This window comes from Taeniopygia guttata, chromosome 2 (genome assembly GCF_048771995.1).
Source record: "Taeniopygia guttata chromosome 2, bTaeGut7.mat, whole genome shotgun sequence".
NCBI lineage: Eukaryota > Metazoa > Chordata > Aves > Passeriformes > Estrildidae > Taeniopygia > Taeniopygia guttata.
The window spans coordinates 144,128,337-144,154,262 of record NC_133026.1 but is presented as its reverse complement, the minus strand read 5'-3'; the positions used below and the strand labels follow the sequence as shown (position 1 = coordinate 144,154,262).

The following is a 25,926-nucleotide window of genomic DNA, read 5'->3' as shown; positions in this document are numbered from 1 at the left end:
TTCTTTTCAAAAATAACTGTGTTCTACACAGCCATGGCAGTGAGCACAAGGATTTCATCTGCAAAGGCAGGAGCAATTTTGCAAGCCAAACAGAGTAAGTCCCCTGAGCTGCTGCCCCCAGAATCAATGGTTCTTCAGTCTCGTATTTACTCCAAGTGACAAATGTAGGTTGAAGGGGTTGGGTTTGTTCAGCCCCCTCCAGGTGGTACTGGTGTCCATAACCACCTGGTTTCTGAGATAAGGAGAAATATTTGCCCTGAGCTCTGCCTTGCTGGCTCAGTTTAGATCTTAGAGAATTCAGTAGAACGTGTTCTGTTGTCTCACGTGAACTGCTGCCAGCTCCTGTGACTCTTTTGTGACGCAGAGTTAGAGCATCACAGGGGCAGCTGGGAGGTGATGCACGCACTGTACTATGTCCTCATGTCTTTACACGTGTTGTTTCTTGCTTTGCACATTTTCCTTGCTGTAAAACAAGAAAGTTTTGTGGAAACATGAAGCTACCTTTATATAAGGAAGTGTGGGTCTAATGTATTAAGGCAGGTTATTTTCTCAAAAAAGAATCTATATAATATATTTGTCAGGAATGTACCAAGCCCCATATGCAAATTTCAGAGAATTTGTTCATCTTTGCATCTTTTTGACTTTTGATATGATGGTTACCAACATTATTTTAATTTACAGCCTGAATACCTTCACCTGCACATAATGTTCTTTTCTCATTCATCTGCTATACATCCTCCCTTCCCTGACATTCCCTATCAATCAACAGCAATAGAATCCCACCTCAGCTTTCCTTTTACAAGGTTGAGCAAATCTCATTTGCCCATTTCAGGGCTTTATTCTGCCAGCAGCTTAAAGTCATCATGTACATCACAACCTTTCCCCTCCTAACTGGAAGCAAGTAAAGAGCTCTTTTCCCAAGGCAGGTGGTTTTATAAATTTCTAAGGGTGAGGTTCACTCAGTGTACCTTGCCCTAAAGGACATCTTAACAGCTCCCTCAAATGTGATGACTGCTTTCCAGCACTTAATCTCTCAGTCCAGGTAACTCTAATGTTCAATACTAATGATTCCATGGTTCTGTGCTTTATTTGGATACCTTCTCTTCCTGAGCAGTGGCCTTACCTATTATCTCGGGTGACATTGCAGCCTGCCTCATGGAGGTGTGCTGTGCAGCACTTTGAACTACACTGAACCTTGCTCCAGGGCCTGTTTCTGCACCCTGGCTGCAGGCACAGCCTTGTACATCAGCTGGGCTGCTGCAGCAGTGAAGGTGAGCACCTCAACATCAGGAAAAACCAGTACATCCCATGGGTTCGTAGGAGATTGGGAAATGTTCCCATGTGTCCTTCAGAAGCTATTTTGAATCCACTTTCACCAAAAGCACCATAGTTTGGTTTGGACTGGAAGGGACCATAAAGATCATCTAATTCCAACCCACCTGACATGAGCAGGGAGAACTCTCACTAGTTTGGGTGGCTCAGATTCCCATCCAGCCTGGACTGGAACACATCCAGGGATGGGGCGTCCACAACTTCTCTGGACAATCTATTCCAGTGCCTTACCACCCTCATGGGAAACAATTATTTATAATACATAATCTAGACCTACTTTGTCTCATTTCAAAGCCATTTTCCCTTGTCCTATCACTAAATGACTTCAGAAAAAGTCCCTCTCCAGCTCTCTTTAGCTCCTTGAGGTCTCCAAAGGTGCTGGTGACTTTTCTTATCTGAGCTGAACAATCCGAACTCTCTCAGCCTGTTTTCATAGAAGAAGTGCTCCAATTCTCTGATCACCTTCAAAGCCTCATTTGGAATTCCAGTAGGTCCACATCCTTTTTACGCTGTGTGGGAATCCAGGGTTTCCCTCTGGCTGCCCTGGAGGGCCTGGGACCCTGGCAGGGGTCAGGAACCCCCCTGGACAGAGCCCCCAGAGACACTGTCTGTGATCTCTGTCCATGGAGAGGAGTTTTCAATCTTACAGGATGAATTACAAGCTTTGAGTGTTTGATAAGAGTAATAATTAAGTGTGACACGGGTGCAAAAGTCAAATTTTAGGATTCTAGATTAGGGGTTCAAAGGGGACAAGATGGAGGAAATTGGGTGTGTCTTGTCCTTTTCTTCCTTCCTCATGCCCTCCATGTTTCACTGTGGTGTTGGCATTTTTCTGTTGGTTTAGGCTGGGGACACACTGTTCAACGTAGATGATAGATATTGGCACATTATTGTAAATATAGCACACGTAGTTTCTGGTATTTAATGTTTGTAACATCCCACTGAGGGCAGAGCCCCACATGCTGCCCTGCAGGACAGACCTGCGGCAGGGCAGCAGAACATGTTATAGATAAGCAAGAATAAACAACCTTGAAAACAGCACAGACGAATTATGGCTTCTTCTTTGGCAACGGGGCAGAAAGACAGAGACTTTCTACAATCTCAGAATCACCAATACCCACAGATTCCGACAACGCTGGGTACCCCGGAGCTGGATGCCGTACCCCAGGTGGGTCTCACCAGAGCAGAGTAGAGGGGCAGAATCCCCTCCCTCACCTGCCTCATGGAGTTTTGGATGCAGCCCAGGACACCTTTGGTTCCCATGTTCATCTTCCCATGCATGAGCACCCCCAAGCCTTTCTCCTCAGGGCTGCTTTCCCTCTGTTCATCCAGCATCTGTGTTTGTGCTTGGGACAGACCATGCTCAGCACACACGGACTCTGCACTACCAGTCTGCTTCTACCCTTTGCCTCCAATAAAACGGCCAATTATTTGGGTATCTTTTCTTCTGCTTAACTAATGTCCAGGTAAACACAATAGATTATATTAATCTTTTTCTGAGCATCATTTCTTGTCTCAATAAACCTACAAGGTAATCTTGTTTATTGTCTCTCTGATAAACACAGGTTTGTGTTTTATCCCACTTTGTATTTATTTCTGGATGGTAAATAGTTTTTTTCCTTCTGGATTTACTCTAAGAAATCACAATATATTAAGCTTAGATGAATTGCTCTCTGGTTTTCTAAATGGCTTTTTTTTCCAATTTCTTAGACATAGGTTATGCTCTGATTGCAGCACCTGTCTGGTTTACACTAAGACCATTTTCAAGTCTTTGAAATCTTTTGTCCAGATCTCATATCTAATCATTACATTCTTTAGTTTGCACAACTTCACTCTTCTGCCATCAGGGAGGTGTACTCCAAAGTGGCCTGTGATAACAAGATTTTCTCTAAACATTAATTCGTTAGTATCAGATATAAAACATCATTGCAGCTGACTTGGTGTTGCTTTAAGTAAAGCAACAGTAAAGTAAAGAAATCTGCTAGCTTTTGCATGCAGAAATAATGTGACATGAGCATTTTCTAGGCAACATCTGGGAAATTGATTTTTAAATATTTTTAGTTTTTTTCTTTAGCAGCATCTCAGCTGGTCTGTCTTGCACTGAGCTCCAAGCTGCTGGTTAACAGCAGATCTTCAGAATTATCCCTGCACAAGCATTCACCATCCCTCCTTGGAGGGATTCTGCTCATACCATTTATCCCTTCCCAGCCTATTTCAGCAGCTGGAATGGACTGGAAAGTCATTTTAACCTATATATCTGGCAAGAAAGCAAAAATACACAAACTTTTCCATCCTACCTGTGTTATTATATTGCTTTTCTGCCATTCAAAATAAATGCCTATCCATACTAAATTAAGCTGTGGGAGTAACACCTGCCAGGTGTGCTTCAGTGTTTTATTCACAATTTTCCCTGGGGATGAAGTCCACCTGCAGTTACCATTTTGTGTTATTTGTGTTTATGTTTATACAGAATGTACAGCCCTTGGTATGTGTGTGATGTCCTTTGAGGAAAAGGATTTGTCTGAGAACTGCATGGTGGCACAGCTCATGTGCTTCTGTGACATTCAGGAGAGATGAAACTGTGAGCTGATGCTGATCAGACAAGCACATAAGCCTGACTTTTAAAAGATTCTTCTGTGTTACTATATTTATTTTGTTGGAGCCACAGAAAAATGCGTTCTTGTCAAAATGTGTCTTTAACAGGCTTTGCTTGCCATTCTTCTTGTGGGCTGGAAACTCAAACAGAAGCCTAATAAACACTTCAACCTAATCAACAACATTTATTTTCTGGGTCTAATTGCACCTTCTGGTTTATTCCTGACTGTCCTGGGAACAAGTGAAATGAAATAAAATTACATAATGCTAATAACTCCCCAATCACTTAATGCACTTATTTTCAAGTCTGTACTTGGGAATAGATGGTACTCAAGGCACTGTGAGATCCAGATGGCCAAAGGTAAATTAGGTTTATTTTACTCCTGTGATGTTCTGTAGGTGACATCTGAACTGCAAAGAAGGGTCATTTATGTAAGAGAGATGGAACATGCTACATTTTCTGTGAAACACACACAAAGTACACATGGCTGCCTCTCTCTGCCACGTAGTTACCTTTATCCTCATTTTACGTGCTTATGCCGTTTCTTCCTTCTGCAGTAAAATATTTATGGCCAATTGTTTTTATATTGTTTTAGTCTTCCTGTATCCTGACAGAGGTTGAATCATAGAATCATTAAGGTTGGAAAAGACCTCCAGGATGATCAAATCCAACCTTTGATCCTGCCTGCTAAGCCATATCATGAAGTGCCATATTAACTTGTTTCTTGAATATTTTCAAGAATGGTGATTCCACCCCTACCTGTGTTATGTACTTTTTTCTATTTTCATATCCCATCAGTGCCTTTTAAAATTTTTTTAAGTGTTTATTATTTCTTCTCAGGCTTTATACTGTCCTTATAGCAAAACTTGCATTTATCCAAGAGTACAAAAGTGAAGAAATATTTCATAGCACAGAGAGGTTTTTATGTAAGCTTGTGGGAGCTCCAGATTTGCTGAATATTTCTGCAAATACAGCTTTTGGTGTTTACTGTGTGTTTTTATGTGCTGAAATACTGAAAGGTTTCTCTGACTTTCACAGACATTTATTGAGAGCAGATTGTACCAAATCACAACCTTCACCCATAGCCAATGCTCCTGTATACAGCACTAATGAGTCCTAGCAGGCAAAAACACGTCTCTGTGTAATAGTTCAGCCTGACAAGAAATCTTCCTCTGATGTCACAGCTGTCTCTGAAGTGAGCCTGCACCCTGGTCCTGCAAAGCAGAGGCTGACACCACTGACTGTGTGTCAGTACCACAGAGCTCTTGCAACTTCTCACCATTTGAATTCCAAGAGCAAGCAGGGAAGGATGTTGTTTATTGTTTCTCTTCTCTTTGCTCTTAACGCACCTCAGTGCCAGAGCCTGGTCGTGTGAAGCGTGGAGGCTGAGGATGTGATCTAAAAGCCTGCTTTAAGCCTGCATTCTTTCCACCGGCTTTTAGAAGACTCTGGAACAGGAAAGGCTGTTACAGTCCTGTGACGTCTGTCAGAAGTGTGGGGTGCGGTTTGCAAAAAAAAAAAAAAAAAAAAAATCAGTGAGAAGACCAAGCCAGACATGATAAAGCTGTGTGTCACTTATGCAAAGCCTACAGCCACCAAATAACCTTATCAAGATTGTCAACATGCTGTAAAAAGTGCTACTCCTGCAAGTTATACAAAGTAAGGGCGGTGACTCTTACACATTTGAGTACAGATCACAATGAACCTCTTCAGGGGAGGTGATGTAGATACACATATATCACCTGTCATATATACATAAATCATCTGTCTCTTCTGCCAATCACAACAAATAAATTGTGCATAGTCCATCTGTGGTCAATCTTCTTAGATTCATATCTATAAAGTTTGGAAATATTTAATCTCTTTCACATCTAGTCATACTGATCAACTGGTGTGTTCTGTAGGGTGTAAAATAAATACAAACCAAATACAAATCATTAACTAATATAAATACATAGATTACCAATAAATATCTTTTAAAGGACACCACCTGTGTGGAGCTTGATCCTGACCTGGGGGCATAACCAGCAAGGTCAGTAATCACTCCTGGTCTGTTCACTAGGGCAGGAGCTATCCAATGGCATTTTGGCCAGTGCAAAGAACAGTCCCATTCAACTCATTCAGAATGAGGGGGAGAAGCTGGGGATGGGGTGCTAGTTGGCCACACTCCTGGATCCTCTCCTCTTTCCTCCCACTGGGAGCACAGTGCAGTGCTTAGCACATCTTTTAGAGCAAGCCAACCATTTTTGAACGACAATTTATTTACATAGGCGAGGAGAAATAGCTTCTTGGCAACTGTGTACATGCCAAATGCTGATTTTCTATTTTAACTTCTAGACACAATGGCAATTGGCTTGTTTGAAAGATGGTGGATTATGAACTGAAGGGACAGCTAATGAGGGGGGAGCAAACATGAGCCCAAATCTGCACTTCCCTTGTGCATTGCCTTGGTGAAACACTTGAAATTGGGTTTGGGCCAAAGAAGCTTTTGAAGTAACCGAATCAATTTATTTTTAGCTGCAAATATGGAGTAACTTTTAAATAGAAACGAAAACTGGACAATCCAGGAAAACAAAGAAGAGTGTCAATAAGGTTGAAACCCAAGCTGCCTTTGAGCATCTGCAGGGTAGATGCCTCTTCCCTTTCTTGTTGCAAGCAGTCAGGAAGGGACAAGAAATGAAATCCATAAAAGGTTGTTATTCACCAGAAATTAGCTTTGCTTATTAAAACTGTTAAGAATTACTCAGATGGCATTCCTAGCGCAATATTTAGGGAGTTAACAGGATGTTGGCAAAAAAATGCTCCAGCCATCCTTCAAAAAATAACCCAAAGACAACATGTTTCATGGCTCCTTCTCCGGCACCACCTGGGTCTATCCCTTTGGAGTCTTAGAGCAAACAAATCACAGCTGCTCTACCTCTACCTTGGGATGAGGTATCTTAAGATGGGAGAGCCATAGTTCTACCCACATCTGGTTTAGCAGTGTGTGTAAGAGGGAAAAAGTGCTGCAATTGCTTAATTTCTTCTCTTTTCTGATCAGTGCTGGTGATAATGGTTTCCTTGTTATGGCTTGTAGACTCCAGCACACTGCTGTGTTGAAGCATAAGAGGGCTCAAAGATAACTCTTAAATAAAAAAGGTTTTGGTTCCAGCACAGCATGCTCGCAAAATATCTACTGACAAGTCAAAGAGTGTTCCACATGGCATGTAAAACATATGTTAAAAATTATGCATCATAGACCAGCTTTAAATTATTCATTTTTAATTCCTTCAGCCTTGAAGGGCCTTTAAACATTCACTACTGAGAAACAATCCTGTCACTGAGGGAACAGCTATAAAATAAAAAACTGGCTACTTAAAAATATACAGAAAAATGCTTTACCTAGGCACAGTTTCTGAATTTTAAAATATGACTAAAGGTCTGGATCCCCACTTGGTAAAAGCTGATACAGCTCCTTTGAAGTCTGCATAACTATCCCCATCAGCAGCTGAAAGCCCTGGCCCAGACTTTAGAATAGATATAGTTTCTCTACATAAGATGACAAGCAAGATTTGCATGGTTAGTTCAAACGATTCCATATTCACTGAGCTGTTGAGGAAATACTGTCTGTGAAACAAATCCTGGATTCATTCCCAAAACCATCTAAATGACACTTGCTAGTGAAATGCTACAGCATGAGGAGGATTGGATCCAGCATGCTGGGTTGGACCCTGCTGTAATTCCAATGGCATTATCAGAGAGCACTCGTTACCTCCACGCTCCTTGGAGAGCATCAGGGAAGTTGAGAGCATCTGAAGGAATTGAGTGAGAGTGTAACACTGATATAAAAAGGATAAATAGGCTCCACACTTGCTGTTCACACTTGGTGGATTTGGTCTTGTTCTCTGCTCTTGGCTCGGGTGCTGGCAGAGACTTGTGGATCTTCTCCATGCTCTGCATTTCTCCATGCTACACTCCTGTCACTGTGTCATGCCTCCCTGAGGCATCTCTGGGGCAAACACTCCTCTTCCACCTTGCTTCACAGAAGGGAGCCTTTCTGAGCAAACTCAGCCACCATATCTCCTCCTTGCAACTTGTGGCCAAGGTTGGTGTGGCTGGAGGCGTGCACCATATCCTACCTCTTGTGTGTTCCAGAAAAATGGTGCAGAGATGGGACTGAAAACACAGGAAAAAAATTATATCTCACTCCCTTTCTTCAATCACAGAACCATAGAATAGTTTGGGTTGGAAGGGATCTTAAAGATCATCTCATCTCAACTCCCCTGCCATGGTCAAAGACACCTTCCACTAGATCAGGCTGCTCAAAGCCCCACCCAGCCTGGCCTTGAACAGTGCCAGGGATGGGGCATCCACAGCTTCTCTGGGCAACCTGTGCCAGTGTCAACTTGATTAGCTATTAATAATTAGGATATTCTTGGCTGCTGGGTTAAGCTTTCCTTGATACAACCTAGTGAAACTTTGTATGTTGTATGATGATAAATTAGCTGTTTTATGAGATTTTTTTTTTTCTGTTGAATACAGGGACAGACCAGGTGTGGTACAATAGGCGGTGAAATGCAGAGTGCTCAGACTCTTTCTCATCACTCTCTCACTCCATCCCTCCCCCTAGAAATGCTTGGCAGAAATCCCCAAACCTGATGCACAACCCTATTACTGGTGAGCTGTTCCCCAGAAATTCTTTGTCGTAAACAGTCCCAGTCACTCACTGTTGTGAAGCAAATGGAGCACCAAATTCAACCAATTTGCCTGAAAGTATGAGAGCATCAGGGCAAAAAGGTAACAGAGACACTAACAGACGATCAAATTGGAGCTCCTCATCCCACCTCCAGCAAAGTGTCAGGCAGCTCCTGGGAAAAAGCACTGAAGAGCTATTTAATAGACTGTTTCCACCACACAGTAATCCCTTGTATTGATACGTTCCTTGTTAAAGAAGACTACTGTGCTTTTTTTTTTTTTTTCTCTAATGCTCATTACTGTAGATTAAATCCCTTCCAAACCCTGTTTATGAAGGATATAACACTGTGCTGCTCTTCAGTATCCCAGAGGCAGGATTCAGTGATGGGGTGAGTCCCTTGAATGGCTTGTTTGGGCTTATGCTCCCTAAGCAGAAAGCTCAGGCTGTCACAGGTGCTCACCCCCATGCAAATGTCTGCACAGTGTGGTGCATGATGTGACACCGTCTAAATCCACACTCCAGCTTTTATTAACATAACTCAATGGAAACAAGCTCAGTGGTGACTGATGAATTACAGCTCCTACATAGCACGTTACAGTTTCCACTGGAAGTACCTGGTGCTGGGTTTAATAACCCAGCAATGTGGGCAGTTTCAGTAACTCGATTAATCACCTGTAAACTCATCTGTTTCACAAAGGGAGTTGTGCACCGGCTGTCCAGGGTTACAGAACATGTTTTTCAGAGCTCAGGAATGCATTCTCCCCTCTGATATGTGCTGTGCATGTTCACTGTGCATATTTGCCTGCCTACGGGAGGGTGGAAGACAGAGGATCAGAGATCATTTGCTTCTTTGGAGGTGCTATAATCCCCCCAGTTTTAGTCATAGCCCCAGTCTTTACACATCTCATGGCTCCAGTCTTTACACATCGACACTAAAAAAGCCAGCATTACTTTATTAAATAGTTTTAGCAGACACTTTATCACTTCAGTATATCTGTCTGGGGAATTCTTTAATGATGCTGCTTTCTTTTTAATTCTACAGTTTTTTATAGTCAACTTAGAAATGTCTGATGCTGGACAGAAAGAAGAGGGTTGAAGAACCTCTCCTGTAAAAACAGGCTAAGGGTGGAGATTGTTCAGCCCAGAGAAGTCACAGGGGAGACCTTATAGCACTTTTCGGTATCTACAGGGGCTGCAGGCTGGAAATGTTTGTTTGTTTGTTTTCACAAGGGAATGTAGTGATAGGATAAGGGGGGATGTCTTTAAAATGAAAGAGAATGGGTTAAATTAGAAATTTGAAAGACATTCTTTCCTGTGAGGGTGGTGAGACAGGACCAAGTTGCCCAGACCAGTTGCAGCTGACCCATCCATCAAAGTGTTCAAAACCCAGGCTGGATGGAGCTCTGAGCAACCTGTTTTAATACAAGGTGTCCTGTCCATAGTAGGGGGATCGAAACCAGATTGTCTTTAAGGTCCCTTCCAACCTAAACCATTCTATGACTCTGAATATCGACTCTGCGCTATTTTTATTTTCTGCCCTGAGAAGCGCCGAATTTCTTTCCACTTTCCCTGCTGCGATCACCTTCGGGATCCACGCAGCTCAATTTCAGACGCAGCAGTTTGGCGAACACCGACATTCCTGGGAGGTGACTCTCTAGGGAGAACCCGACGAGAGCCGGATTTCATCCCGAGGGCGCTGGGGGTGGGTCCGGGTTCGCATCGCACCTCTGCGCCGCACAGCCCCGCTCGGCGGCCGGGGGGAGATGGTGGGAGGGGAACGGGGGTGGGATGGGGGGAGATGGTGGGAGGGGAACGGGGGGGAGATGGGGGGGAGATGGTGGGAGGGGAACGGGGGGGAGATGGGGGGAGATGGTGGGAGGGGAACGGGGGTGAGATGGGGGGAGATGGTGGGAGGTGAACGGGGGTGAGATGGGTGCAATGGGGGAGTGATGGAGCGGAGGGGGTGCTTGGGGAGTGGGATGGGGTTGGTGAGGGGGGTGATGGGGTGATGACGGGGGGATGCTGAGGGGAGGCGATGAGGGGGTGGTGGTGGGTGCGCCCCTCCCGGCCCGGCCCCGAGGAGGAGCCGGCGGGCCCCGCGCCTCCACGTGGCCGAGGGCGCGCTATATGAGCGGGCAGGAAGCGCCGGGGAGGGAGCGAGGGAGGGACGGGGAGCCCGGAGCGGCTCGGCGGGCAGGGCCGGCAGACAGACAGACAGACAGGGGGACGGACAGACACACACACACACAGACAGCACGGCGGCAGCAGCAGCCCGTCCGGCCGTGGCTCGGCCAGAGCCGCACCCGCCGTGAGTACCGCGGGACCCCGTCCCTCCCTCCTCCCTCCCCGCTTACCTGCACATCCCCCGCTCCCCGCCGCTGCGGAAGGCCCCGTGGGAGCCTCCCAGCCTCCCGACTCCTCACTCGGCTGTGGTTGAGTTGTTGGGATTTTGGAAAAATTATTTCTGTGTTTTAGAAACGGGTGGCCCCGGCGCTGGCGGAGCTCGCAGCATCCCCCTGCACTCCGGAGCGGGGAGGCTTCTCCCCATCCAGCCGGGATTTCCCCACTGGAGGGAGGCAGAGGGGAGGCGGCGGGTGCCGGGCTGGGCTCTGGGGGAAGGGGCCACCTTCGGGCGATGCTCGGGGGGCGACAGTGCCGGAGGAGCCGCCTCCGGCTGCCCCACGGGGACCGGTCCTGCCCAGCCCGGCGGAGACCCGCACCCTGCCTGCTCCATGGTGTTTCTTTCTCCCCTGGGTAGGCTGTGTGCCGAAGGAGTAAATCGGCGTTACTCCGTTAGAGGGCAAAAAGCAGGCTGGCTGTCTTAGGTATCTGCTCGTACACTCCTGCTTGCAGAATTAATTTCTAGAGGAGCAAAAATAACTACTCTTCGAGGTCAGCCGTTTGTTTTTATTGTACTTGGTGTATTTATCCCAGTAGCAAACATCCAACCCAGGTCCTTAGTGTGATTGTGTGTAGTCTCGGCACAAACGAGAACAAGCCAGTAAAAAAAAAAAAAAAGCCTTGATGTATATTTACTCATTTGAGGCACACAAGATTTTTAAACTCTTTGTAACAGCTGGGCTTGTATGTATCCGATATACTGAAATAACTAATTCATGCAATTGTAAGTCTGAATTATATTTTTGTCTGCTGGGCACGTATGTTGAAGGAAAAACCTCCCTAATTATGGATCTTTCAGCGAGATTGGAAGGGTGACAAAGCCCTTGTAATCTTTTGGGTCAATTTTCATAAGCTCCAAAAGCTCTCTTTGAAAAGGAAATTAAATTTCAGGGTACAAAAGGGACAGGAGATACAAGGATATAAAAAAGAGTCTCTTACTCTGCTTTGATCTTGTCCTCAGGAGTTCATTTATTTTAGTGCTCTTCAGTGACACAAGTTAAAATGAAGAGTTGCCTTTAACTGGAGTCTTCCTGCCTCTTGGCATTTCGGGAGGTGCCCAATTAGCAGCACACTTCTCCTGTACATTATTTACACAGCTTCAGCTGGAGGGGTGGCTCTGTGTGAAGCATCTGCTTGGGATGGCTTGTTACATCCACAGCATCCTGTGCCACCCATGCCAGCCAGTACCTTCCACAGGACAGTCTGTTCAGCCCTCAACTTCTCTGTCCCAGTCCAGGGCCGGTGGTGCTCTGCCCACTGTGCTCAGTGCCTCCACAGAGCTGCTCTGCTGGTAGAGAAGTTGGGGGTGGCCCTGGGCTCCCTTTGCTGCTTTCAGCAGAGGCAGGATGTGATCTGCAGGGCACAGCTGTGCTAAAGGTCCTTTCTGGACCTATCTGGGAACCTGACAGTTTCTAATGTGCTTGAGAGCATGTCCAGGTGGGTAAAGGAGGGAATGGCTGGATGTGAACAAACAGTATGTATTTGTTTGTTAGTTAATAGCATGTGTTTTCTTGATTATCCTGGAAACAACAAAGCCGCAGCACAGGTGTGTGGTGAACTTGCTGCTCTGTTCCTCTGCTGATTTCTCACTTCATTTACTGTTTTGGTGCTGCTGTAGAGTAACATTTCTGTGTCAGGAGGTTTAAGTCCTGTGCCTCAACAAAGTCCCAGTCTATGGTTCAGCCAAACCAGTTTTTAAATCACCACTAAGTTTTTAAACTACAGTTCTGCTAATACACATTTATTTTACCTTTTTGCTGAGTAATGTGTAGAAGCATTGTCTCTGAAAGTGTGAAAGAAGAGAGAAATTGCATTACTTATACTTTTGGCTCACTCACTTGGTGCACAATCTGATTCTACAGAGGAGACAGTGAGTTGCCCTCTTTGTATGAATGTGTCACATATCCCGACCAGAAACAAACTTGAGACCTTCTTTGCAGTTTTTCTTCCAGACTTGATTATACTGCTAATGGTAATGGCCTCTCAAATGAGGAAGGCTGTTTTTCAAACTGAACATAATTTTATGTAAGACTTGGTATGTGCTTATCAATTTTCTTTTTTTGTTTATGTAAAACTGTGAGTAACTTGAGAGGAAATTAAGGTCATGCAGATGGCAGTTCCATCTTCTAGGTTATAAAAACATATTTTATGTCAAGTGAGTTGCAAATGCTGCCATTAAATGATAGTAGAAATAAATTTTTACTCAGAACATGTTTTGCACCTATTTTCAAAAGTGTAGTGAAGCAGAAACCTGCTTTTAAAAAGCAAAGGAGAGAGAGCAAACTCGGCTCACAGCATATTTTAAGTGCTGCTAATCCCACCACCTGGTGGAGCTTTTCATGGCTCTGGCTGAGGGAACTTTGAAAAGGATGCATTTTTTGTCTTGTTTCAACACTGTCACATGCCACATGTAGAATTTCTTCAACTCTTTTCTTTTTCATACCAGACTTAATTAATTTTCTATGTCTTCTGTATCTTTTATACTTTGCAGAAGGCAGCATAGGACTACTGGTGTCTCATCTGAAGCAGCAGATAGATAAACTGGTGAAGTAGGGGGGTAAAGTTTTCACCTACAATACTTCTTAAGTGAAAGAATTATTTTTAATAACCAGTCCCTCTGCCAAGGTACTCTGGTGGAGCTTTTCAGTGCAAGCCCAGTTAGCTTTGTATATATTTTATATAAATATTACTATAAAATATTTTTATTTACTATAAAATATTTGCTAAACAGCCTGTGTTCAGTCAAGCTTGCAAGGAGCAGAGAGGCAGAAATATTTTGAACTGATCTGAGATTCCTGATGTAGGTTACTAAAACATGGGAATGAATTCTAGGAATTAAGGTGAAGTATGGCAGAGATACTTTGCTCCCCTCTGCCACAGTCTTGCCTGACTGCATCAAAGCCTGTCTGTTATGTTTAAGGTGTGCCTCCTAGCTGAGAAATGAAAATCTATCTCGCAGGTATGCAAGCTGAAAGTAAACTCTGGGGTTATCTGTCAGCTCACCATTCCGAGGAATTGCTTACAGCAGCGAGAAAGCTCCTTGACCCATACAGACATTTCCTGTGCAAGACATGCAGCCTTCCAGGCAAAATGCTGTTGTAAATGTTTGTGTTGCCCTTTTTACCACAGTAACTGTGGCAGCAGCCAACAGACCAGTGGAGGCTGTGGCCAGCCCAGGAATGTGGCAGCTCCCATCTGCCTCTCCCGTCCTGGCAGGAATGGTGAGCCACTGCTGGATGGACAGCTGCCTCTGCAGCCCACCCAGGGCACATCTGCATCCCTCTGTGGGCTAGCCTGGTGTCTGATTCACTGTCCAGCAGGCATCTGCTCTGTTCACCCAGCATGTCTGCTCCAGGGAGCTGGGAATCTCCTACCAGCCTTCAGGGGTCTTGGCTTCTCAGCTGTCATCTCTCAGTGCTGTTTGAACAGCCCTGGACTATCTGTCCTTGTCTTCTGACACCTGCTGTTGTATTTGAGACTTCAGGAGGGTGGGTTTGGTGTCCAAGGTATCTTCAGTGGCACTTGAAATGTGTTTGGCAGCTGAATTGACCCTGTGGGAGCTGTGTGTGTTTTCTGGGCACAAACCTCTATCTTATGAAATAGATGATAACCTTATCAACATAATTGGTCTCTGTTCAGGATGTATGTCTGTTAGTTGCTCAAAGTTGTCACTTCTTGTGACCCCCTCTTGTCCTGATAACTGCTCTGGGCTGACCTGAGCCTAAGTGAAGCTCTAGTGAGAGAAAGCATTAGGTGTGGCTGCACTAATTAACAGCAGCCACAGAGGAACTGCTGTCACCCTTCTGGTCACCTTTTCCATTCTTACCCAGCCTCCTCTTCCCACTGCTGCCAAGTGTCCCATGCTCTGTAAGTAGCAGTTGCTTTGTGTAAAATGTCCTATAAAACTTTGAAAAGCTTTTTTAAGTTACAACCCCCTCAAGCTGTGAAATAGCTGTGGAATGTGGAAAATGGGGGGCCTTGACAGACATGGTGCTCTTTTTAAAAGAAACTCCCCCCACAGTATTGGCAGAAGCTTGCTCTGAAGCACGAGTTAAAATTAGGAATGTCATCAATTGTAAAGACTGTAGTAATTGTTAAAATACAATTCTGGGGGAAAGGAGGATGTAAAGCAATTCTTTCCTGGCTTTGCTTCACTTTGCCTGTGATTAAGTTGCTTCATCTGGTCTGACGTGCACATCCTTCCTTGGGGAGAGGAAGGTTTGTGTCCTGTGTATGAGATGACCAAACCTTTGAGCAGAGAGGAGTTGTGCTGTTTCTGGAAACCTGTTAACCACATCAAGCCACATCTGCTTCTCTGGGCCAGTCCCACAGCTATTTCTGCCAAGCAATTGCAAGGTATCCTAAAATGGAAAAGAGACACAACATAAGTGATTGAAACCTAGTGACAAATGTTTGAAGTGTAGCTGTCTTTCTCTGAGGACATATCTCAATAGAACTTTGTTTGGTTTTTGTAGTACCTTTTCCATCTCTTTGGAAGTCCTTTGTCCCAGCAGGTTTTCAGTACAGGCTCAGCACTCCATAGCTTTCCATCCCAAAAGATTTGAAGAAAGGACAAGGAGGAATGGGGGACAGGTTAGAGCCCACACGGTCCAAGCACAACATTTCCCACCTTGCTGGTGCCTGACAGAGGACTGCTGCTGGCATGGAGGCAGCCACACACACTCTTGGTATCCCCAAAACTGCTGCAGTGGACTCCTTAGCCGTCCCTTTGGAGGATTGTTCTGCAGACTAAAAACTGGCACAGTGACACTGAGGTATTAAGTCTGATGCAATTTTAAAATGTCTCTGGACTATATAATTGCTACTGACATTTTTCCAGGAGCTGTGGAGTTTCGGATTTTTTTTGTTGTTTTTAGAGCTTTGGTACACCAAAACAAAACAAAGGGTTTTTCCTTTTAAAGGACACTGCATTATTTCTATAGGCTGGATCTTCAATCAAGAACTTAATCTTACTTATCTGAAATACTTTGTGTGCTGACACATCACAGTGCTGTACCAGCTCGAAAAAGAAATCTAATTCTATCAAATCTGCCAACTCAGTTAATATGACCCTGCCAGGGAAGCATAAGGCATCACCTCCAGTTCTTTTAGGAAGGTATCAGATTCCCACTGCCAGCTCAAATTCAAAGCACAGTGCATGTGGCCAGGTTTGGATTTAAAAAAAAAAAAAAAAAAAAATCTAAGGTACTTCTTGCATCCTGGCATGCAAAACCACAGATCAAATTGGAAAATGTAATCTGAATATTTGGGTTGAAACATAGCAGTCTGAGTCCTACAGACAGTCCTTTGGGATTAGTCTTGAAGCAGAGACTTGTGTTACTCCACCCTGAGACTTCTACAAACTCCTGTGTAAAGAGCATGGTGTAGGGCTGCCTGCAACTTGAATAAGGGCTGATCTGAAAGTTTTTGTCTCTTTTTGACACTCTGGAGTGCATCCAAAGCTGCCAGGGTGTGATAAGGACACTCATGCCTGTATCTGAAATTCCTTTATCCTGATGGGATATGGCAATGCCTTCTATGGAACCTGCAGCCTGCATTACTGCAAGACTTTGCCTGGAAATGCAGTTTTTCTGTGCATCCAATGCTTTCTCTTACTAGAGCTTCACTTAAATCAGTTCATGTAAATTATCTGACTTAGATTTTTTGGTGACAATACTGAGAAAAATACTCATTTACATTGAATTGAAGCAATCTTTAGTTAAGCAAAGGCAGGTCAAAATAGTTACAGTTTTGAGAAAGTGATGCATTGTTGCTTTTAGATTTACTTTGTCTTAATTCCAGGTCAATTTCAAACCTCTCAGGTAGTCAAAATCACTCATTTTGAAAGAACCAAGTTTACCTTCAGAGATGTCAGAATGATTCCTCTGAATTTGATGTGGCCTGCATTGTCACAGTTTGTCAGCCAATGGCAATACTGATATTATAGCTGAATCTGGGGTTTTGATTCTTTTCTCTTTGAAATTATTTTTGTAGTGAAGTTATTATTCTTTGGAAGATTTGCCCTGTTTTTCTCTTCAGAGACAATTCAATATTTTCAAGTAAGTAAAGGGTCTCTCCTGTTTCTCAGTCTAGTGCTTATTAGAAGAATTAGAGCTCTTTCTTCTTGATCTCTTCTATTTTCAGCTCCTGTAGCCTCTGCTTTTCCCCTTCAGTTAAAATCTGCCTTTATAAAGAAGAATTGACTTTATGATCAGGTCTTCTGTGGCTTCACTTTGACTGTTAAAACAGGTCTGCTTCTCTTCTCAAGTAGCTGGCTTGATTCTAGCCTAAAAATTTAACCTGAGAAGTGAAAATGAACTTCTGCTTGCCCACTATCAAATGTTCAGCTTCATACTTCAGACTCTAACACTGAGGGCTACCTAATATCTCCAGGGGATCAAGGAGTAGCACTGGTGAGAACACAAAGCAGGTAGATACTAAATTTGCAGGCAGGACATTGGTGCACGTCCAGCAGCTGAGAATGCCACGGCCACTGGAACTGTGCCAGTTATCATGGAATCATAGAACATCCTTGCTTGGAAGGGACCCACAAGGATCACGGAACTGGCCCTGTGCAGGACATCCCAAGAATGTCCTGCAATCCCTGAGCTCTGTCAGGCTTGGTGCTGCAATCACTGCCCTGGGGAGCCTGGTCCAGTGCCCAGCCACCCCCTGGGGGGAGAACCTTTCCCTGGTATCCGACCTAAACCTCCCCTGATGCAGCTTCAGGCCATTCTGTCAGTGCTGTCCCTGATCACCTGAGAGAAGAGATCAGTGCCAGCCCCTCCTCTTCCCCTCATGAGGAAGCTGCAATTGCAGTGAGGTCTCCTCAAGGCTGGACAAACCAAGTGACCTCAGTTGCTCCTCATGGCCACCCCTCAAGGCCCTTCACTGTCTTCATAGTTCTTTGGACACTTCCTAATATTTTTCTATATTTCTTGTGTTATGTTGCTGTTGTGATGTTACGATGAAGTTCTGTCTTGTGCTCTGGAGACTGTGCTGTAATGGCAACACAGAAACACGAGGGAGAACTGCGTTACCCTTTGTAAAATGTTAGGAGTTAAACAGACCCTTGCAAAAACTTACCTTGCTTAGAAAGGCAATATTGAAATGTAAACTGGCTCTTACAAAGTAGCACATGGAAACCAAAATTGTCTTTTCTGGTGCTAGGAGGAGGAAAACTTGGGAGGGCAGTCTGAGGATGCTTTGTAAGTTTGGTAAAAGGCAGCTCCCTTCTCTTGGGCTGACAGAAATGTCTATGGTGTGGCTTGCTGGTGTAAGTGGGGACTCTGCAGTGGATTCGTGGAGAAAATATGTGCAGGGGACACAGCTGTGGGGTCAGGATATGGCTTTGCTTCAAGATTATAGCTATAGGCAAAAAGACAGCCCCACCAAGGTTATTCTGATGTCTGCAATGTGGTGATATGAAGTGCCCATGGAAATACCAAGTGTGTGTGAGATACTGAGAGCTTCTTCAGAGCTTCAGGAGGGGTTTTCTAGTTTCATTTCCATTTCTCTCCTTCCTGAGTGGGTACTGAAATGTTCTTTAGTCCTGCTCTTCAGGATTTTTTCCCTGTCATGCTTTAACCCCCCAAACAGCAGCCAACTCTCACAGCCACTCTCACATTCACTGCAGTGCAGTGGGAGAGAGCTGGAAGGGTAAAAGTGAAAAACTCACAGGTTGAGACAAATTTAATATGTAAAGCATAAGCTGCACATGGCCAGCAAAGCAAACTAAGGAGTTCATTCATCACTTCCCATGGGCAGCCATCCCCAGGAAAGCAGGGCTCCAGCTCACATAATGGCAAATGGGAAGATAAATTCCATCACTCTAAGGTGTCTCCTTTTCTTCTGCTCCCATCTTCGTATGCTGGTCATGATGTGACCTTGGGTCACTTGGGGTCAGCTGTCCTGGCTGTGTCCTCTTTCAGTTCCTTGTGCACCCCAAACCACCTTGCTAGTGGAGTAGGGTGAGGAGCAGGAAAAGCCTTGGCTTTGTGTAAGCTCTGCTCAGCAACAATGAAAACATGCCTGTGTTATCAACAGTGCACCCAACACAAATCTAAAACACAGCTCCATACCAGCTGCAGGGAAGAAAATTAACTATCCCAGCCAAAACCAGCAGAGTCCTTCTTTTGCACATTCTTCCTCTCATCCATTCTTTTTCCACAAATTTTCCTTGTTTGAAGAAAACAAACTATTCCTGCAGCTTCCGCCAACACCCTTCCTCCCCCAGGCTTTGTTCTCTGCATGTCAGGATCCGAGTGAACCAAGACACCAGGAGAGCAGGGACACTTCAAACTGAGGACAAGTGTGTGGTGTTGGGAGGACACACTTATGGCTGAGAACTTGGAGTCAAGTCCTGCTCCCAGCTCCAGACTGCAAAGGACATCATTTCAGTTTCCTGGAGGTTGACTTCAGCCTGTGAAGTGGTTGGAGATTCCAGTAAAGATGTAAACACTGCCCTTGTTGACCAACATCTTGATTTTTGAACTACGAAAGTAAAGGGAAATGAGCCACATGGAGAAAAGAGCTTTAGAGAAAGGATTCACTCTCTGCCACTCCGCTGAGTGGTGCAGTCATCAAAGATGTGCAAAAGCACAGCTGATGCAGTATAAATCATCTATATTTCTGTTTTGTTTACTACAATGAGGTTATCACCATAGTGCTACAAGGATTGTGCAGGTTGGTGCTTTATCCATGTGGCTGTTCATGAACTGCTTTTGCTTGCCTGGATCCTAAGAGCATACAGTGGAACAGCGTCATTGACTCACTGTGGCTGTCACAGCAGATTTTCTGCTAAAAAGTATGCAAAAATAGATGTGCAAAAGTAAAAACTGCTTCAGACAGGGAGTTACAGAGAAAAAGCCTGTATTGTGGTGGCAGGATGTGTGAAATAGCAGCAGCTTCACAACTTTGTGATAAAGCTACGAGGATGCTGGAGCACAGCTGTCCTGCATCCTGCTGTTAAATCCATATCTCTCCAGTTCAAAGACAAGGATGTGGTGTGGGACAGTGCCCAATGCTGTGTACAAATTCATGTAGATGATGCCACTGGCTCTTCCCTCATCCCATAGCACTGTAAGACCCTTGTATGCCCGTTGCAGAAGGCCACCAGATTTGTCAGGAACAATTTGACATAGTGCTCATAATTCAGACAGTTAATTACACGGACAAAAGTTGTGTGTTAATGCTCAGGTCAGACACTGATTTGTGTTTCTCCAAAAGCTTTGTAACTCTGTTGTGTAAAACACCCAATGCTTCAAACAGAAATTACCTCAAACAACTACATAGCTGTTTGTGAGGCCAAAGAGCAGAGGAGCAGGAGATGAAAACTGGCTGTTGAAAAACACAAGGTTATTGAAAAACAAATGGTGATACAGTAGTTGCAGAAGTAGCTAAAACACTTGGAAGTAGCAGTGAAAAAAAAGGAGTTAAGGATAAGCTGCTTTTCCCAAGGTCACAGTCTCCTTTTGATACTGAGTTGAGTATCATCTCAGAAAATGTTGCTATGGAATTGCAATAATTTTGGAATATTTCTAATAAAGAAAAATGATGGAGACCTGTATAGGAAAGAACCAATAGGTTAGAATTACCAATCAAACTCCTTTGGAGGGAGGTGTCTCTGTTTCACAGAACACCAGGAGAGGCAGCTTGTTTCTTCCTCTGTTGCCGCCTGACCCACTGCTGCTGTAGGACAGGGGCTCATTTGCTGAGCTTTGTTTCTTCTGTCTTAGGAGGATACACACTGCTCCTTTGCCTGTAAGTGGTCTGGATGAAGATTTTATCATAGAATCAATTAAGTTGGAAAAGATGTCTGAGATCATCAAGTCCAACCATCAAACTAGCACCAACACCACGTTCATTATTAAACCACATCCTCAAGTGCCACATCCACAAGTTTTTCGAACAATTGCAGGGATAGTGACTCCACCACTCTCCTGGGCAGCCAGTTCCAATGCTTTACAACCTATTTAATGAAAAAAAAAAAAGTCCCAATGTTAAATTTAAACTTCCCTGATGCAACTTGAGGCCATTTCATCTCACCTTGTTGCCTTTTACTTGGGAGAAGGGACTGACCTCCACCTGGCTACAACCTCCTTTCAGGTAGTTACAGAGAGAGGGAAGGTCTGCCCCCAGCCTCATTTTCTCGAAGGTTAAACACCCCCATCTCCCTCATAGGATTAGTATTCCAGCCCCTTTAGCTTTATATATCAGCTACATAAAGCTAAAATTTTACCAGATTAAGACAGGAGTGCTCAGTATGGCTACTCTCTTTACTGTTCTTTGGAGAAAAAACTTCCCACACCCCAGTGACAGTAGCCCTTTGTCCCTTTGGTTTAAAATACCCAAGTCCTGTCTGTGGTGACTGTCATCACACCAACTGAGAAACAATTCTAAGAAATTTACCCCATTTTCAAGTTATTATCTTGGAAAAAGGACAGTTAGCTTGTGGGAACAAGCTGGACCAAGAGTTATATCTTAGTGCAGCAGAAAGCAGTCCTTAGATCCTCCTCAGGCAAGCTGTCAGAGATACACCCAACTTTTCGTTTTTCGTGTGTGTTCTTGTGAATTTTTAAAGAAGCATTGCTCAAAATGTCATTTTTTCCTGACTTATCGTACCCCATGCAAACTTAGAAATCCTCTGTAGTTTATGAAATAAACCCACCAGGCACAGGTCCATTGGGGAAAATAGCTTTTCATTAAGGTGTAACTCTCCCCTGCCTTGCTCTCAGATCCACTAACCTTACATTTGGTATGTCTCTGAATTTGGAAAATAGTATTATGAGTCTGGCTGTTGTCTGCCAGTAAAATTTTTACACCTTTACTGTCTTACTGGGAAATTTAGTGGCTCTGATATGCAGAAGATATCAGTGAGGAGCTTCTCATAGAACAAACTGGAGCTGGAACAAGACCCCAAAACAACTTGATGCACTTGCTATGGGAGTTTCAGGCTTGCTTGGAGAGGGCAACACCCTGAGGGTGGGATTCGATTCCCAGGGTGGGATTTAAGCCTTCCCACTCCTGGAAGAGACCAGCTGGCTTTACAAGGGTGAAACTTGGTGCCATAGGGACTGGTGCCGCCTGCAGTGCTGCTGGCACACTCCTCACTTAAACACTGAGATGTGGCACACTGCCACCTGTGCCAAGGGTTAAGTTAAGGGCAAAACTGGGAGCAATTTGCTTGTTTTGAGAAGTATCTCTTTCACAGTCCCTCATCGCTACAAAGGAAACACCTCCAAAGTTGCCATTGTTACTTTTGTACCTAAGCAGACTTCAGTTGACAACTTTGGTTCTTGGAGATGGAAATTCTGTTATTAGGGCGCTGGCACTTTTCTGAATATTAAGAATCTTTCACTTTTATAGCTGTCAGAATCAATCTTTCATATCTCCTCCTCCACTGCTGTGCTCTCTTGTGAGCTGATTGCTACTCCTGGGCGGGTAGGTGTCGGCGTTGTTTTGCCTGGCACCAACAATATTGACTTCCAAGGAAAGGAGGGAGTTCCTGCATCTCGGATCGAGTCCTGTGTTTGTTTATGATAGTCTCTTCTGTCAGAAAAAAATGCTGCCTAACACTTCCCCTGTCTCCAAGAGAGAATAGGGTTGTGCTCAGTAACCCTGAGTGCAGACTTGTCGTGTCTAGTGAGCTCATTAGAGCTTGATCTGCTCATTACCTGGGGACTGTTGAAGGCAAGACCAAAATATTTGAGAAGTGAGTGAGGGCAGCATGCTTCCCTCTGAGTGAGTATGGGAATGTAGTTCAGCACATGTGTTTGAATTGATTGCTGAAGCTGACATCTGCTTACTGAGTTTTACAAAGCTTGTGGTTTCTCATAATCTGTAAAACACATGGCATTTGTATGAACAGGCTTGTCAGTGGTAGTTCCCTCACCCAAAGCCAACAGGACTCTTCCATCTGTGTAGCAGAGCCCTTTCCTTAGAGCCATCACTCATCGCTCTCTAAGAATCTAGCTGAAAGTGAGTAAAAACAAAATTTTCTTTCTTACTCTTCCCTTCCCCAAGGAAATTATTTCACTGGTGTGACAACCCTTCCCAGTCCACTTATAGCTCCTATTGAATTTTAACTTCCTGTCCAAAATTGTTGGGACATGAGGCGGTTAACAAGATCCTGAAAGGCCACAGGACAATGGATCCTTGTCAACAGTACATGGTGACAGATTTCAAACCTGACGAGTGATCTTTAGGGCATACAGCAGGCACCCAAAGAGTGTCTTGGGTATTGAGAGAGTTAAAATTGGTTTGCATTTTTTTTCAGGAGGTGCAGAACAAAGCCACAGCACTGGCATTATCATGAAAGATATCCTTCAGCCTGCCTAGCTGGCTATTTTAGGAGGCATTAAGTGATGTAAACATCATGGCAGAGAGACTGAAACACTTGTTGTTAACCCCAGCCAGCGACTGAACACCACTCTCTCACTCCCTTACCAGTGGGACTGGGGGGAGAATTGGAAGGGTAAAAGCTGGAAAACTCGTGGGCTGTGATAAAGACAGTTTATTAGGGAAAGCAAAAGCCATGCACATGAACAAAACAAAGAAATAATTTCCTGCTTCCCATGGCCAGGCAAGTGTTCAGCCATCTCCAGGACAGCAGGGCCCTGTCACAGGTAATGGTGATTTAAGAAGACAATCAACATCATCCCAAATTCCCCCCTTTCCTCCTTGTTCCCCCACTGTATACACTGAGCATGATGTCACATGGTCTGGAATATCCCTCTTGTCACTTGGGGTCACCTCTCCTGGCTGAGTCTCCTCCCAGCTTCCCATGGACTCCCAGTCTTCTCAGCAGCATGGCAGTATGAAAACCACCCAAAACACAGCCCCATACTGGCCCAAATCAGCCACCACTCCACACCAAATGGAGCAGTGTTTGTTCAGGCTCATGCTATCCTGCTCGGTGGTAACTTCATAGTTCCCATCTCTTGTGGGATTTGTATCTTTATCTAAATAGGATGGAGATTGGCCTAGGATGCAGATGTGCCTCTAGGTGCACACTGAAAACCACTGTGCTGGCAGGGGTGCACCACACCATGGCAAAGTTACATCCTTTAGGTTTGGCTAAACAGAGATTAACTTTTCAGTAAGGTGGCGTCTTGGTTCCTAAGCTTGCCTAAAAATAAACAAGATGCTGACTAGCAGGGTTACATTTTCATTGCTTGACCTGTCAAAGGAGACAGTGGCAGGGAAAGGACACAACGTTCAAATGGCATTGCATTGATTTGTAGCAATGCTGGAATTTCTGTTGAGATGCTTCCTAAGGATGTTGGAGGCATCTGGCTAGGGCTCTGCTTGTTCTTTCCTTTGATATATACCCAGAACCAGAGACACGTGCTGTAAAATGGAGTAATTAAATATATTGATTTCTTGTAAAAATGGTTACTGTAGTTCATTTCATAGTTTGGGGGTAAGGGAGGATCTTTAAACATATCTTCACTCTGCTTGTGTAATTTGAAGGTGGCCTTTTTTCTCTTTTTTTTTTTTTTTTTTTTTTTGGTGTCAAGTAGTGGAGGTTTTTTTGGTTAGGTTTTGTTTTTTTCTTTTTAAAGTACAAGGCTTGTTTAAGAACTTTGTAGACAAAAATACTTTGCAATGGCAAAAATCTTCTGTTGTGTGTTCAGAGCAGGACTTTCTTTGCTTTTTAGCTCAGAGTGCTTTAGACAGAATAGGAGAAGGACATGAAAGAATTGTGTTGTACTTAGCAGAATTAGAATAAGCCCACAAGCACATGGTTTGTACTTTTTAATTCCAAGAGCCTGAATCTGATCTCACTCCTACTAATCTCTGAAGGGATTATTCCTGATTTACACCATCCTGAATGAAATCAGAATCTGGCCCTGAAAGCCTGTTTGTACTTCAGACATTGTCTCAAGGCAGCTGACCTGCAAATATGAAAAGGACACCTGAGTTCCTGTGGGTTAACTGTTTAAATTTGTCAAGCTAAGTCGACTGCAGCTTGTTTAGCAGGGAAATGGCACTGCAAAACCTCAGGCTAGAACCATTTGCTTCTATTGGACTAATAGGAGGTAATCAGAGGATCCTCTTTGGTACAACATGGTTCTCTGCATTTGCATAGCATCTTTCATCTGAGGACATTAAATAACTACTTCATTGCACTTCTGGAAGCTGTTCAGCCAGACAAATCTCTTTAATGACCTGCCACGACTCTGGTTGCTAGCAATGAAGCAAAAATAAGTAAGTACATTGAGGCTCTGGTCATGAGTGGCATCTGTAAGAAGAGGTCTGCAACCTAAAACAGTGTGAATCTGTTAGCTGATAATACTGGGGTTTCTGGAAAAAAGGCTATGTCATACTTAGCTGCTGAGAAGAAAATTGACTTTTATTAGCACAGGTGCCGCGCAACACACAGGTTCAGTTAGTGTTCACTGAGACAGGTACCAAAAGCAAATGTACAGTTTCAGGGTTGGAAAGCACATGTTGCCTTTAAGTCATCATGCCAACCTCTTTATGGCCCTAAATTAATATTCTTTTTGTTCGTGTTTTGGTTCTCTACATGCTCATTTTTAAGGCTGTGTTTATATTGAGATTAGGGAAAGTTGAAAACACCTTTTCATGGGGCTTCTCTAAAGGAAAGTGGTATATTATTATATACCTGTGCACATTCTCAAATGAACACGTCATGTTTGTCATTCTGCAAAGCACAATTTTGGTGGGAGCCAGATGGGCAGCCTCATGCAATGGCCCACCTATTTCCCTTTAGATTTTGCTCTTGAATTCTGTTACCAGCTCAAATTTCTCAGTAACTGTCTCTTTGCCATGTCAGTATGAGTTGCTCCAAGCTTTAGACTACAGTAGTTAGAAGACTGTGGAGGGTGCTGTCTCTATGGGCTGTAGCATGTCTACATCCCATGATTCACCCAGCACAATGGAAAAACACTGAACCTCT

General features: G+C 44.1%; 1 protein-coding gene and 1 long non-coding RNA gene across 2 annotated transcripts in view; one reads left to right on the top strand and one right to left on the bottom strand.

Moving 5' to 3' along the window:
- Nucleotides 1-4,730: 4,730 nt before the first annotated feature.
- Nucleotides 4,731-11,345, bottom strand: LOC115494009 (uncharacterized). Its single transcript, XR_003959054.4, has 2 exons — nt 10,958-11,345; nt 4,731-5,411 (listed from the first exon to the last, which is right to left on the bottom strand). It is a non-coding gene; the product is annotated as an uncharacterized lncRNA (long non-coding RNA).
- ST3GAL1 (ST3 beta-galactoside alpha-2,3-sialyltransferase 1) overlaps nt 10,730-25,926 on the top strand; it is a 78,427-nt gene continuing 63,230 nt past the window's right edge. Inside the window, exon 1 of the mRNA XM_030266735.4 lies at nt 10,730-10,911. The gene's annotated coding sequence lies outside the window, so the exon portion shown is untranslated. The remainder of the gene's footprint in view (nt 10,912-25,926) is intronic.